The sequence below is a fragment of the Bufo gargarizans genome, chromosome 6, assembly GCF_014858855.1.
Source record: "Bufo gargarizans isolate SCDJY-AF-19 chromosome 6, ASM1485885v1, whole genome shotgun sequence".
Taxonomy (NCBI): domain Eukaryota; kingdom Metazoa; phylum Chordata; class Amphibia; order Anura; family Bufonidae; genus Bufo; species Bufo gargarizans.
This window is the reverse complement of record NC_058085.1, coordinates 322,914,203-322,928,275: the sequence shown is the minus strand read 5'-3', so window position 1 is coordinate 322,928,275 and position 14,073 is coordinate 322,914,203. Positions and strand designations below refer to the sequence as shown.

Here is a 14,073-nt window from a genome sequence, read left to right as displayed (position 1 = left end):
GCAGTCGGATCTGTTCCATCAGACCCCCACCGCTTCCGCTCTCTTCCTCGCTGAAGTCACTTACATAGGAGGCGCTGTCGTCAGATGGAGGTAAACCAACTTGTTCAGCTGGGATCCCACTTCTGCACTCCAGGCTCTGCAACGGCTCTCGGAATTCTGGGGGTGCAGGGGCAGGCTCAGGCTAAACTTTCACCCTGGACCCAGTTACCTCACCGGGTTTTGGGTTATCCGCCTCACTATCACTGCCCTCACCACACTGCTCCCCTTTCCTCTCCATTTCCACAAAGCGATCCTCATTTGCCAGCTTTTCTCTGAAAGGGCCGCTTTCATTCAGCAGCTTCTCCTTTTCCACCTCGGCAGCTTCAATCAGCAACTTTAGGTCCCTGATCCTCTCGGCTATAGGGTGTCTCTTTCTGCTAGACGTATTATTTGCCTTAATCCTTTCAAGCTTTAGCTCATTTCTCTGAGCTTTGAGGTGTCGCCCCAGCTCCTTATATTTCTGTAGGTGGGCTGCTACCCGGGAGCTGTAGGTGGTGGTGGACTCTCCCTCCCACCGGGACCCCCAACCTACCTGGGACGACACCTCCATAGCCTCTGCAGGGACTTCACCTTTCCTTCTTGGGTCTTCATGGGGGGACCTGGCTGTTGTCACCAGGTTTTTTAACCCCACTTCCGCTCAGGGCCGGTTGCCTGGACCCCCTGCTCCCCCCCGACCCTGACCGGAGAGCAGGGGTCCTCATCTTAGACACCATGGTCCGAGACCCCACCAACTCCCTAGGGAGAGGCAGGGTCTGGACTGGGAGTAGCTGGTAAAACTCCCTGGAAGACAGGTGGCTCTACAGGGGAAAAGTTGGTGAATCACCCTGGAGCACAAGCTGGGATGCAGGAGCTCCACCCAGGCATGTCTGATCACTGCAGCTGCTAGCACCAGACTGAGCTCAGCAATCTCTGCCTCTGTGTCTCCTACACACTGCTTACACCGTGACTGTATCTCCTACACACTGCTTACACCGTGACCGTATCTCCTACACACTGCTTACACCGTGACCGTATCTCCTACACACTGCTTGCACTGTGACCGTATCTCCTACACACTGCTTACACTGTGACTGTATCTCCTACACACCGCTTACACTGTGACCGTATCTCCTACACACCGCTTACACTGTGACCGTATCTTCTACATACCGCTTACACTGTGACTGTATCTCCTACACACTGCTTACACTGTGACCGTATCTCCTAAACACTGCTTACACTGTGACCGTATCTCCTACACACCGCTTATACTGTGACCGTATCTCTTACACACCGCTTACACTGTAACCGTATATCTCCTACACACTGCTTACACTGTGACCGTATCTACTAAACACTGTTAATACTGTGACCGTATCTCCTACACACCGGTTACACTGTGACCATATCTACTAAACACTGCTTATGCTGTGACCGTATCTCCTACACACCGCTTACACTGTGACTGTATCTCCTAAACACTGCTTACACTGTGACCGTATCTACTAAACACTGCTTACACTGTGACCCCATATCTCCTAAACACTGCTTATACTGTGACCGTATCTCCTAAACACTGCTGTTTAGTAGATAACAGTTGATGAGTTTCTCATTGCTTTCAAGGGGAGACTCATTTTCCGCCAGTACGTTCCCTCTAAGCAGGCGAGGTATGGCGTGAAGCTGTACAAACTTTGTGAGAGTACCTCAGGGTACAATTACAAGTTTCGTGTGTACGAGGGGCGAGATTCCTGTATTTAACCCCAAGAATGTCCCCCCACTCTGGGTGTTAGCGGGAAACTTGTGTGGGACCTTATGCACCCACTGCTAGATAAGGGTTACCACCTGTACGTGGATAACTTTTATACTAGTATCCCCTTGTTCCAGTTCCTCACCACCAGATCCACGTCCGCTTGTGGGACCGTGCGGAAAAATCAATGCGGCCTCTCTACCCACCCCCTCCAGGTACCTATCCCCAGGGGTGAGACCCGAGCCCTTACCAGTGGAAACCTGTTGCTGGTCAGAGATAAGGACAAGAGGGATGTCCTTGTACTGTCCACAATTCATGGTAACGGCATCACCCTTGTCCCTGTGCGAGGTACCACGGCAGCAGTCCTTAAGCCCAATTGTATCGTCGACTACAATCGGTATATGGGAGAAGTTGATCTCTCTGATCAAGTCCTCAAGCCATAGAACGCCATGCGCAAAACCCGGGCATGGTACAAAAAAGTTGCGGTCTACTTGGTACAGGTTGCCTTGTACAACTCTTTTGTGCTGTCCCAGAGCGCTGGCAACACAGGGACATTCCTTCAGTTCTATGAGGCAGTCCTCAAGGCCCTGATCTTTTCTGACCAGGAAAGAGCAGGCCAGAGTACCTCGGGAACTGGAGGCGCCTGGATCGTCCCTGGCCAACACTTTCCAGGTGTGGTCCCCCATACCGGAAAGAAGGGCGAACCCAAAAAAAGTGCAGAGTGTGTCGCAGGAGGGGGATACGGAAGGACACCACTACTCAATGTGACACGTGCCCCGATCATCCGGGCCTCTGCATTGACAGTTGCTTCAGGGAGTACCACACTTCCATGGAGTACTAAATTTATATCACAATTTAGCCACTGACAATCGGATAAACACTAAAACAAAACAAATAAAATTCTAAAATATTATTTAGTAAAACTAAAATAAATAAAAAAATTGACATATTAAGTATCGCCGCGTCCGTAATAATCTGCTCTATAAAAATTCCCCCCAACCCCTCAGATGAACACGGTAAAAAATATTAAATAAAAACGGTGCCAAAAAAGCCATTTTTTTGCAAATTTTACATTTTTCCCAATAACAAAGTAAGGGTTAACAACCAAATAAAACTTAATATTTATTACCCTCATACCGCAGTTTACAGAAACACCCCATATGTGGTCGTAAACTGCTGTACGGGCACACGGCAAGGAGCAGAAGGAAAGCAATGCCGTATGGTTTCTGGAAGGCAGATTTTGATTGCCTTTTTTTTGGCACCATGTCCCATTTGAAGCCCCCCTGATGCACCCCTAGAGTAGAAATGCCATAAAAGTGACCCCATCTAAGAAACTACACCCCTCAAGGTATTCAAAACTGATTTTACTAACCAAAAATCATATGTACCCTAAAAATAGTCCCAACAAAACTGCCACCTTATCCCGTAGTTTCTTAGATGGGGTCACTTTTATGAAGTTTCTACTCTAGGGGTCAATCAGGAGGGCTTTAAATGGGACATGGTGTAAATGAACCAGTCCAGCAAAATCTGCCTTCCAAAAACCATACGGTGCACCTTTCCCTCTACGCCCTCTACCATACCTTGAAGGGTGTAGTTTCTAGAATGGGGTCATTTCTGGGTGGTTTCTATTATGTAAGCTGACTTCAGACCTGAACTGGTCCTTAAAAAGTGGGTTTTTGAAAATTTCTGAAAAATTTCAAGATTTGCTTCTAAACTTCTAAGCCTTGTAACGTCCCCAAAAAATAAAATGTAATTCCCAAAATGATCCAAACATGAAGTAGAAATACGGGGAATGCAAAGTAATAACTATTTTTGTAGGTATTACTATGTATTATTGAAGTAGAGAAATTGAAACTTGGAAATTTGCAATTTGTTACAAATTTTTGGTAAATTTTGTATTTTTTATAAATAAAATATATATTTTTTACTTCATTTTACCAGTGTCATGAAGTACAATATGTGACAAAAAAAACATTCTCAGAATGGCCTGGATAAGTAAAAGCGTTTTAAAGTTATCATCACTTAAGGTGACACTGGTCAGATTTGCAAAAAATGTCCGGGTCCTTAAGGCTGGGTTCACACCTGAGCGTTTTACAGCGCGTTCCTACACGCTGTAAAACGCTCAACAAGCAAAAACCAATGCTTCGCTATCGGCATGGTTCTCACCTGAGCGTTTTACAGAGCGTACGATCAGCAAGAAGTACAGGAGCTTCTTTGGGGCGCATCGTCATGTGTTCCCGCACATAGACCTAGCGGGAGCGCGCGACAATGGGCGTTTGCTTGTTTCACTCGCACGAATGTAAACGCCCGATAAGTACGCTTGTAAACAGCGCTTATCGGGTATGCTTAGGTGTGAACCCGGCCTAAGGTGAAATAAGGCTGTGTCCTTAAGGAGTTAAAGGGAACCTGTCATATGGATATTTGATTATAATCTTACTAATTATATACAATCATTAACTACTAAAAAGTGCCTTAGATGTATTCACTTACTGGTGTGACAGATGGTTACCTCATAACATACACACAAAGATGCCGCATGCTAATGAGCTGATTTGAGTCCAGCGTTTTTGTAATTCAGAGCTATAGCCACTCCCCTGCCCACCTGCTGCTGATTGATATGTAAAAAAAACTGTCATTCAGCAGCAGGTGGGCGGGGAGAGTCAGGAGCTCATAAATATTCAGGACTCATCATTATCAGCTGGAGCTTTTCAATACAAGATGTTGGCAGATTGACTGGGTCAATTAAAGAAAGTGACCCAGCATTTTGCTAAGAGAATCAGTCACTTATTTATGTTGCCCTTAGTTAGGACACCATAAAACTGGTGACAGGTTCCCTTTAAGATAAAGTTGTTCCTGTTTGGTCTTTATTTGTGGGCGTTACAGAGATGCTTTAAGTCAAAATTAAAAGTGCTCCATCATTCTTTCTATTCTATGCCTCAAATCCTCAACACGGACATTGTAGTTTGTAATCATAGAAAATATGTAGATTGTAATATGCTTTCTGGTTACATTTTGGTGAGTTTTAACTTCATTTTAGATTTTTCCAGATCCAGAGGGAAGTAGCCAACTGCCTTGAGGAGGACCACTTCAGGAGGGACTATGCTGCCGGCAATGAGAGCTGTGTGCTGTCTCCGCTTGGGTCGGTGCATGAGTCAGGCAGCCATTGGAGGTCCCAGTAGGGAGCAGCGCTTCATGGTGAATGAATTCGTTTTTCACAGTGTGACCTCCAGTGCCCAAATGTCTCAGCCATATTGGTATGGGAAGGTGTCCCCTGTGTAATCAAGGGGGTCTGCAACCTTCAGCATTCCAGATGCTGTGAAACTACAACTCCCAGCATGAAAACATGCTCGGCTCATCTAAGGACTCATGCGCACGTATTTTGTGTCCGTGAATGCGGAACCATTCACTTACATGGGGCCACAAAAAAACGGAAATGACTCAGTTTGTATTCCGTATCCGTATATCCACAAGTACATTTAGCAAAAAAATAGAACATGTCCTATTCATGTCCATTTTGCGGACAAGGACAGGCATTGTTATAGTGGATCTGCAGAAAACGGATGTAACATGGATGCCACTCTGATGTTACCCGTTTATTTAATTTTTTTGTGGATCCATGTTTTGCGGACCCCAAAATACATACGGTTGTGTGCATGAGCCCTAAATCCCTTAGAAGTGAATGGAGCATTCTGGGACTTGTAGTTTCAGAACAGCTGGCTTTCTGGAGGTGCCTGTAATCTGTTACTAGGCAACACACGTATGATTCTGTATCGCACATGTGTTTACATAGTCCCATGTAACATATGTATAAAAGTGATTTAAAAAAATAGCGTCTGTGAATGACCGGTAGTCGCCATATTGGGCTGTCTGCATTTTTAAGTAATGCAAAGTATACGCTGACCTCCATCTGTGCCCTTGCTCAGTGTGTCATACTGACCAGGGTATAGATACATACCCTCATTTGCCGCTTTGACGTGAGGGGGCAGTGCTCTTGCCTGTACTGATTGGAATGCCCCCCATTCTAGACAAGCCCCTTTAAAATTATGGAAGTGACAGAGTAAAATTGACTAGATATGGCAAATAACCAATATCTTATGCTGCCTTCCATGTCTAGGTGGTTGGACTGGGCAATCATGGCCTGTCTGGCACTAGACACAGTGTGGGCCTGACTGCCATTAACCGTCTGGCATGGAGGCTGAATGTCGCTGACCAGTGGAAGACGGACCGACGGACAGGAGCAGATCTCGTCACCACCCAGCTGGACGGCGTTCATCTAGTTTTGATAAAACCCCGTCACTTTATGAATGTTAATGAGACGAGTGTGGCTAATGTAGGTGAGGAGGACGAGTCCGGAGTAGGTCATATAGGTATACAACAGTGTCACTATGACAGAGCCAGCCTTCAGCAGTGTCACCATAGTAGAAACTTCTGCAACGGTGTCTGACTCCCTATAACTGATCCAGCCTGCAGCAGTAGCCCATAGCAGATCCAGCTTGCCCCAGTCCTTATAGAAGATTCAGTCTGTAACCATGCCCCCATAGCAGAGCCACATCTACCCCTATAAAAGATCCAGCCTGCAGCAGTGTCCCCCTAAAAGATCCAGCCTGCAGCAGTGTCCCCCTAAAAGATCCAGCCTGCAGCAGTGTCCCCCTAAAAGAGTCAGCCTGCAGCAGTGTCCCCCTAACAGAGTCAGCCTGCAGCAGTGTCCCCCTAACAGAGTCAGCCTGCAGCAGTGTCCCCCTAAAAGATCCAGCCTGCAGCAGTGTCCCCCTAACAGTCAGCCTGCAGCAGTGTCCCCCTAACAGTCAGCCTGCAGCAGTGTCCCCCTAACAGTCAGCCTGCAGCAGTGTCCCCCTAACAGAGTCAGCCTGCAGCAGTGTCCCCCTAACAGAGTCAGCCTGCAGCAGTGTCCCCCTAACAGAGTCAGCCTGCAGCAGTGTCGCCAATACAGAGTCAGCCTGCAGAAGTGTCGCCCATATGTAGTGTCCCACTAGGTATGGGTGGGCACTACACAAGGGTCAATTGGTGTGCGCGTTACTCCTACTCACAAGGAACAGAAATGTCATATTTAATTCTGCATTTAATGTATGTTTTAATGTGTTTTTACATGCAATGTACCCCTGTGTGATGCAGTAGCAGGCCTAGTTGGGTGTAGTTAGACATCCCAGACACTAGAGGGAGATAGGGAGCCCCTAGTATAAATGTCCAGGCCCAGACAGGGAGAGGGAGTGCAGAGTCAGGAGTCTGAGAAGATGGAGGTTAAGAAGCCTGCTCCTGACATGCAGCTGGATAGCCCTGGCTGCTAGTGATGTCCAGGAGGCTGTTGAGAAGCTCCAGCCTGCCTGAGAACAAGAGAGCCTAAGTTAGCTCTGAAGAGATACCCCAGTTGCAGGAACCAACCTCCTGGGAGAAACCTACAGTTATCCACCTGATAGGAGGAGGCGACCCAGGGTAAGCAAAGTGACCCTGATGGGCAGAGGATTTTAGGAATCATAGCAAGAAGTATAATACCTGAGGAAGAAAGTAACCAAGGATATAAGCCACCCTTTTAGGCATCCGGGCCTTGGGAGATATAAAGCCAGAGCAGGAGTTCTATAAAGGACAGTGTACATTGATTCTGAGGAAAGGTACAACCTGCTGCTGAGTGCTTGTGGAATTTACCCTCAGTGTATCTTGCATGACTATTGCCTGCCATATTGTGAATGAGCCCCTTTGTGGAACTGTAATCTGAAGACTGTGCTACACCTGCTGTACAAAGTTGGATTGTTCAGTAAAGTTACGTTTTGGTTCACTATATACTTGTGTACCTTCATCATTCCAACCACCAACCGGCGTGCCACCGTCCAAAGGCACTGGCGTCACGAATACCACAGGGACCTTGCCCCAGGCACACAAAATACCTGTAACATCCAGGGCACCTCAACTACCATCAGGCCTGGTCCCTATCTACAGAGCGTGCCCCAGAGGAACTGTGTCTACCTCTCCTTCACTGCCACGCGCCTGCCCAGGGTTCTTCAAATATAGTGAGTACCCTCGATTGCCCATAACTGTGACCTCACTTCGTCATACCCTGCAGGTCTGGCGTGTTGCACATACAGAGTCAGCCTGCAGCAGTGTCGCCCATACAGAGTCAGCCTGCAGAAGTGTCGCCCATACAGAGTCAGCCTGCAGCAGTGTCGCCCATACAGAGTCAGCCTGCAGCAGTGTCACCCATACAGAGTCAGCCTGCAGCAGTGTCCCCCTAACAGAGTCAGCCTGCAGCAGTATCGCCCATACAGAGTCAGCCTACAGCAGTGTCACCCATTCAGAGTCAGCCTGCAGCAGTGTCGCCCATTCAGAGTCAGCCTGCAGCAGTGTCACCCATACAGAGTCAGCCTGCAGCAGTGTCGCCCATACAGAGTCAGCCTGCAGCAGTGTCGCCCATACAGAGTCAGCCTGCAGCAGTGTCGCCCATAGCAGATTCAGCCTGTAACCATGCCCCTATAGCAGAGCCACAGTGCCCCTATAAAAGATCCAGCCTGCAGCAGTGTCCCCCTAACAGAATCAGCCTGCAGCAGGCAGCTCTTTTATGTCCTATGACTAGCCTTTGGATCAGGCATATTTTTGCAACTGGAATACTTCTTTGAATTTGGCAAGAAATGTGTAGGTTACCACCAAGTTTTATCCCACTTTTTCTGCAAATATTTCCCAACTGCTCATTGCCACACTTCTTGAAAGGGTCGTCTCATCACCTTTCATATGGGAGCCTCCTGATCTCCACAGTTCTAGCAGACAGAGCATTTTACCATAGGAAACCACAGCCAGCCAAAAATGTCTTCTGCATTGCCTGCTGCAGGGGACATGGCAGCCATTGAGATAAAAGTCTGTCTGTCCATTTAATACAAGGATGGCTTGTGTCCAACCAGGTGGGTTTCCATTTCTGCTGTAAGACAGTTTCTGCTCTAGATTCCCAATAATTCCTTCATGTTTCGTTATATATAAGAATTATCCTGTCTCTCAATATACAAATTGCTGAATTATTTTTTCTGTTCTTATTCAGCTAGAAAGTTCCACCTGAGCCCTGAGAATATCTATTACATGATGAGCTGGACAAACCTCTAGGGCAGGTGACCCTGAAGCTTGGAGGGAGCGCGAGGTGACTAGCTCAACGATCATCTGACACCGACCATTTTTCATCTGACAACTTTAAATTGAATCTATCAGGTCTGAAGACGGCATTGGATAAAGGACGAGACTCTGAGCTCAGGTTCGTATTTTTTATTTTAAATTTGATGCAGTAGTTTCATATACAAAGCTGCCAGGATTTATAGAGAGCCTGTGAGTCCTGCATGCCCCTCCCAGAAGGTGTGATTGACAGATTAATGGGCGGGGCCAGCAGGACTCACAGGCTTTCTATAAATCCAGGCAGCTTTTTACATGAAAATACTGAATGTGAACCCTCAAGCTCAGGGTTTCTCTCATTCTTCTGTGCTGTCCTCATATATACCTGTGGGGTTTTTCTTAAAGGGGTTGTCTGAGATTTTGATATTGATGGCCTATCCTCGGTGGGGGTCCGACTCCAGACACCCATTGCGCTCTTTAGTTCCAGTGAAGGAAAATCTTAATGCTTCAGCGCCAATACATCTGGTGAGCACTGTGACCTCTTTCTAGGCCAGTGACACCATATTTATTGGTCATGGCCTATGTGCAGCTCATTCAAGTGAATAGGCCTGGGCTGCAATACCAAGATCAGCCACTATACACTGGACAGCGCTGTTCTTGGTAAGCTGAAAAGGAGGCTGCAGTGCTCACTGAAGCACCGCAGCCTCTTCAAACAGCTGATCAGCAGGGGTACTGGGTGTCGGACCCCCACTGATGACCTATCCTGATTAATACCATCAATATCAAAATCTCAGAAACCCCTTTAAAAGAGCTGGAGAGCAATGTATTATAATTTTTAGAACTGTCACTTTTATATCATTGACTCATTTGTATGTAAATGGTGGATTTCTGCCCTGTGATATAGTGATTATGGAGGCAGGGTTATTCCTGGCCCTTTTGTCCAAGTTGGCAGTACAACCAATCTTTAATGATTTTCTATAAGTGCCCGAAATTCCTTATCCTAAAGTTTCTGATTCCTGTTTGATGGGTGACGCATAGCTCTGCAGTGTAGCTTCAATAATAATCCCGACTGCAACCTGGTGGTGTGATAACATTCTGACCCCAGCCTTTCTCTGTATTTTCTAGGGGCCACAATGGGGTCCGTTCCTGCATTGACCACCTGAAATCAGGTGTAAGTTCTTCAGCAGATGCCTCCCACCCTCAGTCTTTTCAAGCATGGCCACAAGGCTTCTGTAATAAGTGGAATGCAATAATAAAAAATGCCCTTGAAGGTGTTCATGGCTTTTGCCCATTTGATCTGCTATTCATAGTATCTGCACCTTGCATTATGAACACATAAGGCATGTATAACGGAGCGCTCATATATAATAAGCGTTCATATATATTATAGGAATCTGTACTCGCAGTGGTGTCAGAAATGATAGATTGCGGGTTTTAAAGTCCAAACCGTCCTTTATTTAGTCACTTCAGCATAACAGATTAGCATCCAAGTTATGGCGTCACTTGATGAGGTGAAGTTACGGCATAACATAACGCAAAAATAAATACCTGCTGGTCTGGGTCTCACCTATAGAGTCCTGTTCACACCAGGGGAGATCAGGCTTCACTCAGCCAGTCACCAAGCTCCAACCACACAGTTCGGATCTTCAACCTTCATTCCCCCAGACTGGCATTCTGAGGTCTGCTTTATTCCCCAGTGATGATCCCAGTAGGCCTCACCTGGGATCACCTCGGGCTAGGAGAAAAAGTCCTTGGCAGACGATGACCAGACTGTAGATTGGTATCGGACGTCCGGGTGACAAGTCTTCAGTGACTGCATATGTGCTTGGACGCTTTACCAAGAGCGAGCAGGAGGCGCTGAGCCCAGTTCTGGAGAAAGGTCTAGACTTGTTACTTGGACACATCCAAAAACGGACTCGGGCTACTAGTCCTGTGGCAAAATCTGTGCCAGTGGAAAACAGAGCATGATGGGAGTTATCCTCTAGAATATTCAATTCATAGACAGCAGAGGAGAAGCCGGCTAAGGTCTAGGACCACATGTGAAGAGATGGTAGGGACCACGGTCATTTTGGTTGCATCTCTAGTGTAATCTTCACTACTAGACAGGGCAGGAGGATAAGTTGTCCAAACTCACATACCAACTTCTAGGAGTGTTCCCGTGATATATATTGATAACTGTACCTCCACCAATCAGATATTGATAGCATCTACCATATCACTGGTATGGCTTCAATGCATAAAGCTGGAAAACGCCTTTAACGTGTATCTTAATCAGTTTTTGTAATATATAATACCTCAGCTTGGTAAGATAGGACTGGCCGAGGGATTTCCCAGTCCACACCCCCCATCACAGATTTTCTTTTTCTCCTAGCCCGAGGTGATCCCAGGTGAGGCCTACTGGGATCATCACTGGGGAATAAAGCAGACCTCACAATGCCAGTCTGGGGGAATGAAGGCTGGAGATCTGAACTGTGTGGTTGGAGCTTGGTGACTGGCTGAGTGAAGCCTGATCTCCCCTGGTGTGAACAGGACTCTATAGGTGAGACCCAGACCAGCAGGTATTTATTTTTGCGTTATGTTATGCCGTAACTTCACCTCATCAAGTGACGCCATAACTTGGATGCTAATCTGTTATGCTGAAGTGACTAAATAAAGGACGGTTTGGACTTTAAAACCCGCAATCTATCATTTCTGACACCACTGCGAGTACAGATTCCTATAATATATATGAACGCTTATTATATATGAGCGCTCCGTTATACATGCCTTATGTGTTCATAATGCAAGGTGCAGATACTATGAATAGCAGATCAAATGGGCAAAAGCCATGAACACCTTCAAGGGCATTTTTTATTATTGCATTCCACTTATTTTGGGCTAAAAATCATTTTTGCATTTGGTCTTTATTACATATTTTCAGCAGTTTTTGTGTTACATGGGTTAAATTTCAGTCTGTTTGCAGACTGTCACTCTAGGTAATGGGTATTTATATTGATGGCCTATCCTCGGGACAGGCCATCAATATCAGATCGGACACCCCGTGCACCTTCACTTCCATGGAAGCAGGGCTGCAGTGACCAGCTCCGTCCACTGCACAACTTAAAAAAAAAAAACTTCTGCCATTTTAGTGGTACATGGGTTAAATTTCTAAGTCCCATTTACCTCTCTATCTGATTTGACTAGAGATGAGCGAATTTCATATTTTAAAATTTGTTCACGCTACGTTTACTGGTAAAAGGTGAATTGCGTTATGGATTCCATTACCATGGACCATAAAGCAATTCTATAACGGAATGTCTTTAGAGGGATTCCGTTATTCATTCCGTCATAATAGAAGTCTATGGGCTACGGGACAGATCCGTTTTGCAGCCCATAGACTTCTACTATGACGGAATGAATAACGGAATGCCTCTAAAGACATTCCGTTATGCATTCCGTCATGGAATTGCGTTATAATGTGGTAATGGAATCCATAACTTCGAAAATTTCATCTACCGACCTGAGAGACTGCGATCCGGTCGGCAGAGAAAAAGCCCATGACTGCTCATCCCCCTTAAGCAAGGAAATTACCACACTGACTCGCTGTTTCTCATCCCCAGATGAGTGTGGACGTAGCCTAAAATACAGTTTGCATGCCTCCCTAAAATAAAATTATCACATCCCCCAGAAAATCTGTCCGGGAGGGCAACTTTAGGTTTAAGACAGGCCTAGTAACCACCACCACTAGGATCAGCAGCCTGTGGTCTCTGCATCTGCGAGACAGGCGTGCGGAGGTCAGCTACCTCCAAAGACAGCTCTTGCAGCTGACCTGCCAGTGCAGCAATAGGATTCATGGCTGCACACAAACAAAAAATGACGGTTTAAGAGGTTTATAATGTCACGCTTTGGTGTGGGAGGGAAACACCACACCGAGCATAAGAGGGAAGGGGGGAACAGGGAATCAGGCCTGAGAACTAGGGAATGAAGATGGACACCCCCTAGTAAAACCCTAACCAAAATCCTGACTCACTACCAGTATGAACAGACCCCAGAGGTAGGTGTGTTCATACACAAATACGTAAAGTCCTATCTAGCCCTATAGGACCCTGGTACTAATGGCAGGAACAAGACTACATGTTCCTCCAAAAGGAAGGGCAAACAGGAGTCTTCTTCAGGCCTAATACAAACAATAGGGAAATGCAACACACAGAACCCAAGCAAAATACAAAAAGGGAAAGGAAAGACTTAACTTCAAAGGAGCAATGGAAGCACCAGGATCTCTGCAGAGATCCATACATCAGCTATCCACAACTGAAACTGAAGCTATTAACAGCACAGCATTGTGGGAGAAGCAACAATAAATAAGGAAGGTTAAATGACCACATTAGCAACACCTGAGGCAAGGAGTGTGGCCGTTACAAGAAACAACACAGAAGCCTATTGTTCCACAAGGAAAATCTGTCAGATCAAGCCATGTGTTGCCAGTCTCATTGATCTCCTGCCACCTGTTGCATGAACGTCCGTGACAATATGCTTTTCAATGAAAAAAATAAATTGCAAAAAACAAAATCTTCCCTATATTTTTGGTATTGCTGCATCGGTTATGACCTGGACTACAAAGATATCATGTGAATTATCCCCTACAGTGAACACCTTAAAAAAATTTACAATATTACTAATTTATTCTTAGTTGCAACCAAGAAAACTTATTGAAAAGCGATGAAAAAGCGTAATTTACTCCAAAATGATTTCACTGAAAACTACAAGTCCTCCTGCAAAAATCAAGCCCTCACACAACTCCATCGAAATAAAAATAAAAAAGTTATTGGTCTTGGGAAGCGGCAATGCAAAAATATTTTTTTTCCATTTATATAAAAGGGTTTTATTGCATAAAAGTAGTAAAATGTAAAAAAAAACATATGTATTTGGAATAGCTGTAATCTTACTGACCCAGAGAATACAGAAATAATGTTATTTATACCGAAAAATGGACTCCGTTAAATTTATAACGTAAAAATTCAGTGGCAGTGTTGCTGTTTTTCCCATCTCCCTCCCAGAAAGAATTAATAAAAGTTAATCAGAAAAGTATCTGTACTCTGCAATGGGGCCATTAAAAACTTGTCCCGCAAAAAAACAAGCCCTCACACAGCTATATAGACTGAAAAATAAAAAGGTTATAGCTCTTGGAAGGTGTAGATGAAAAAAGTAAGAAAAACATTTGGTCAGTA

General features: G+C 45.6%; 1 pseudogene; it reads left to right on the top strand.

Annotated features, from left to right (window-relative positions):
* The first annotated feature begins 4,864 nt into the window (after positions 1 to 4,864).
* LOC122942182 lies at positions 4,865 to 11,205 on the top strand (annotated as a pseudogene).
* Positions 11,206 to 14,073: the final 2,868 nt, after the last annotated feature.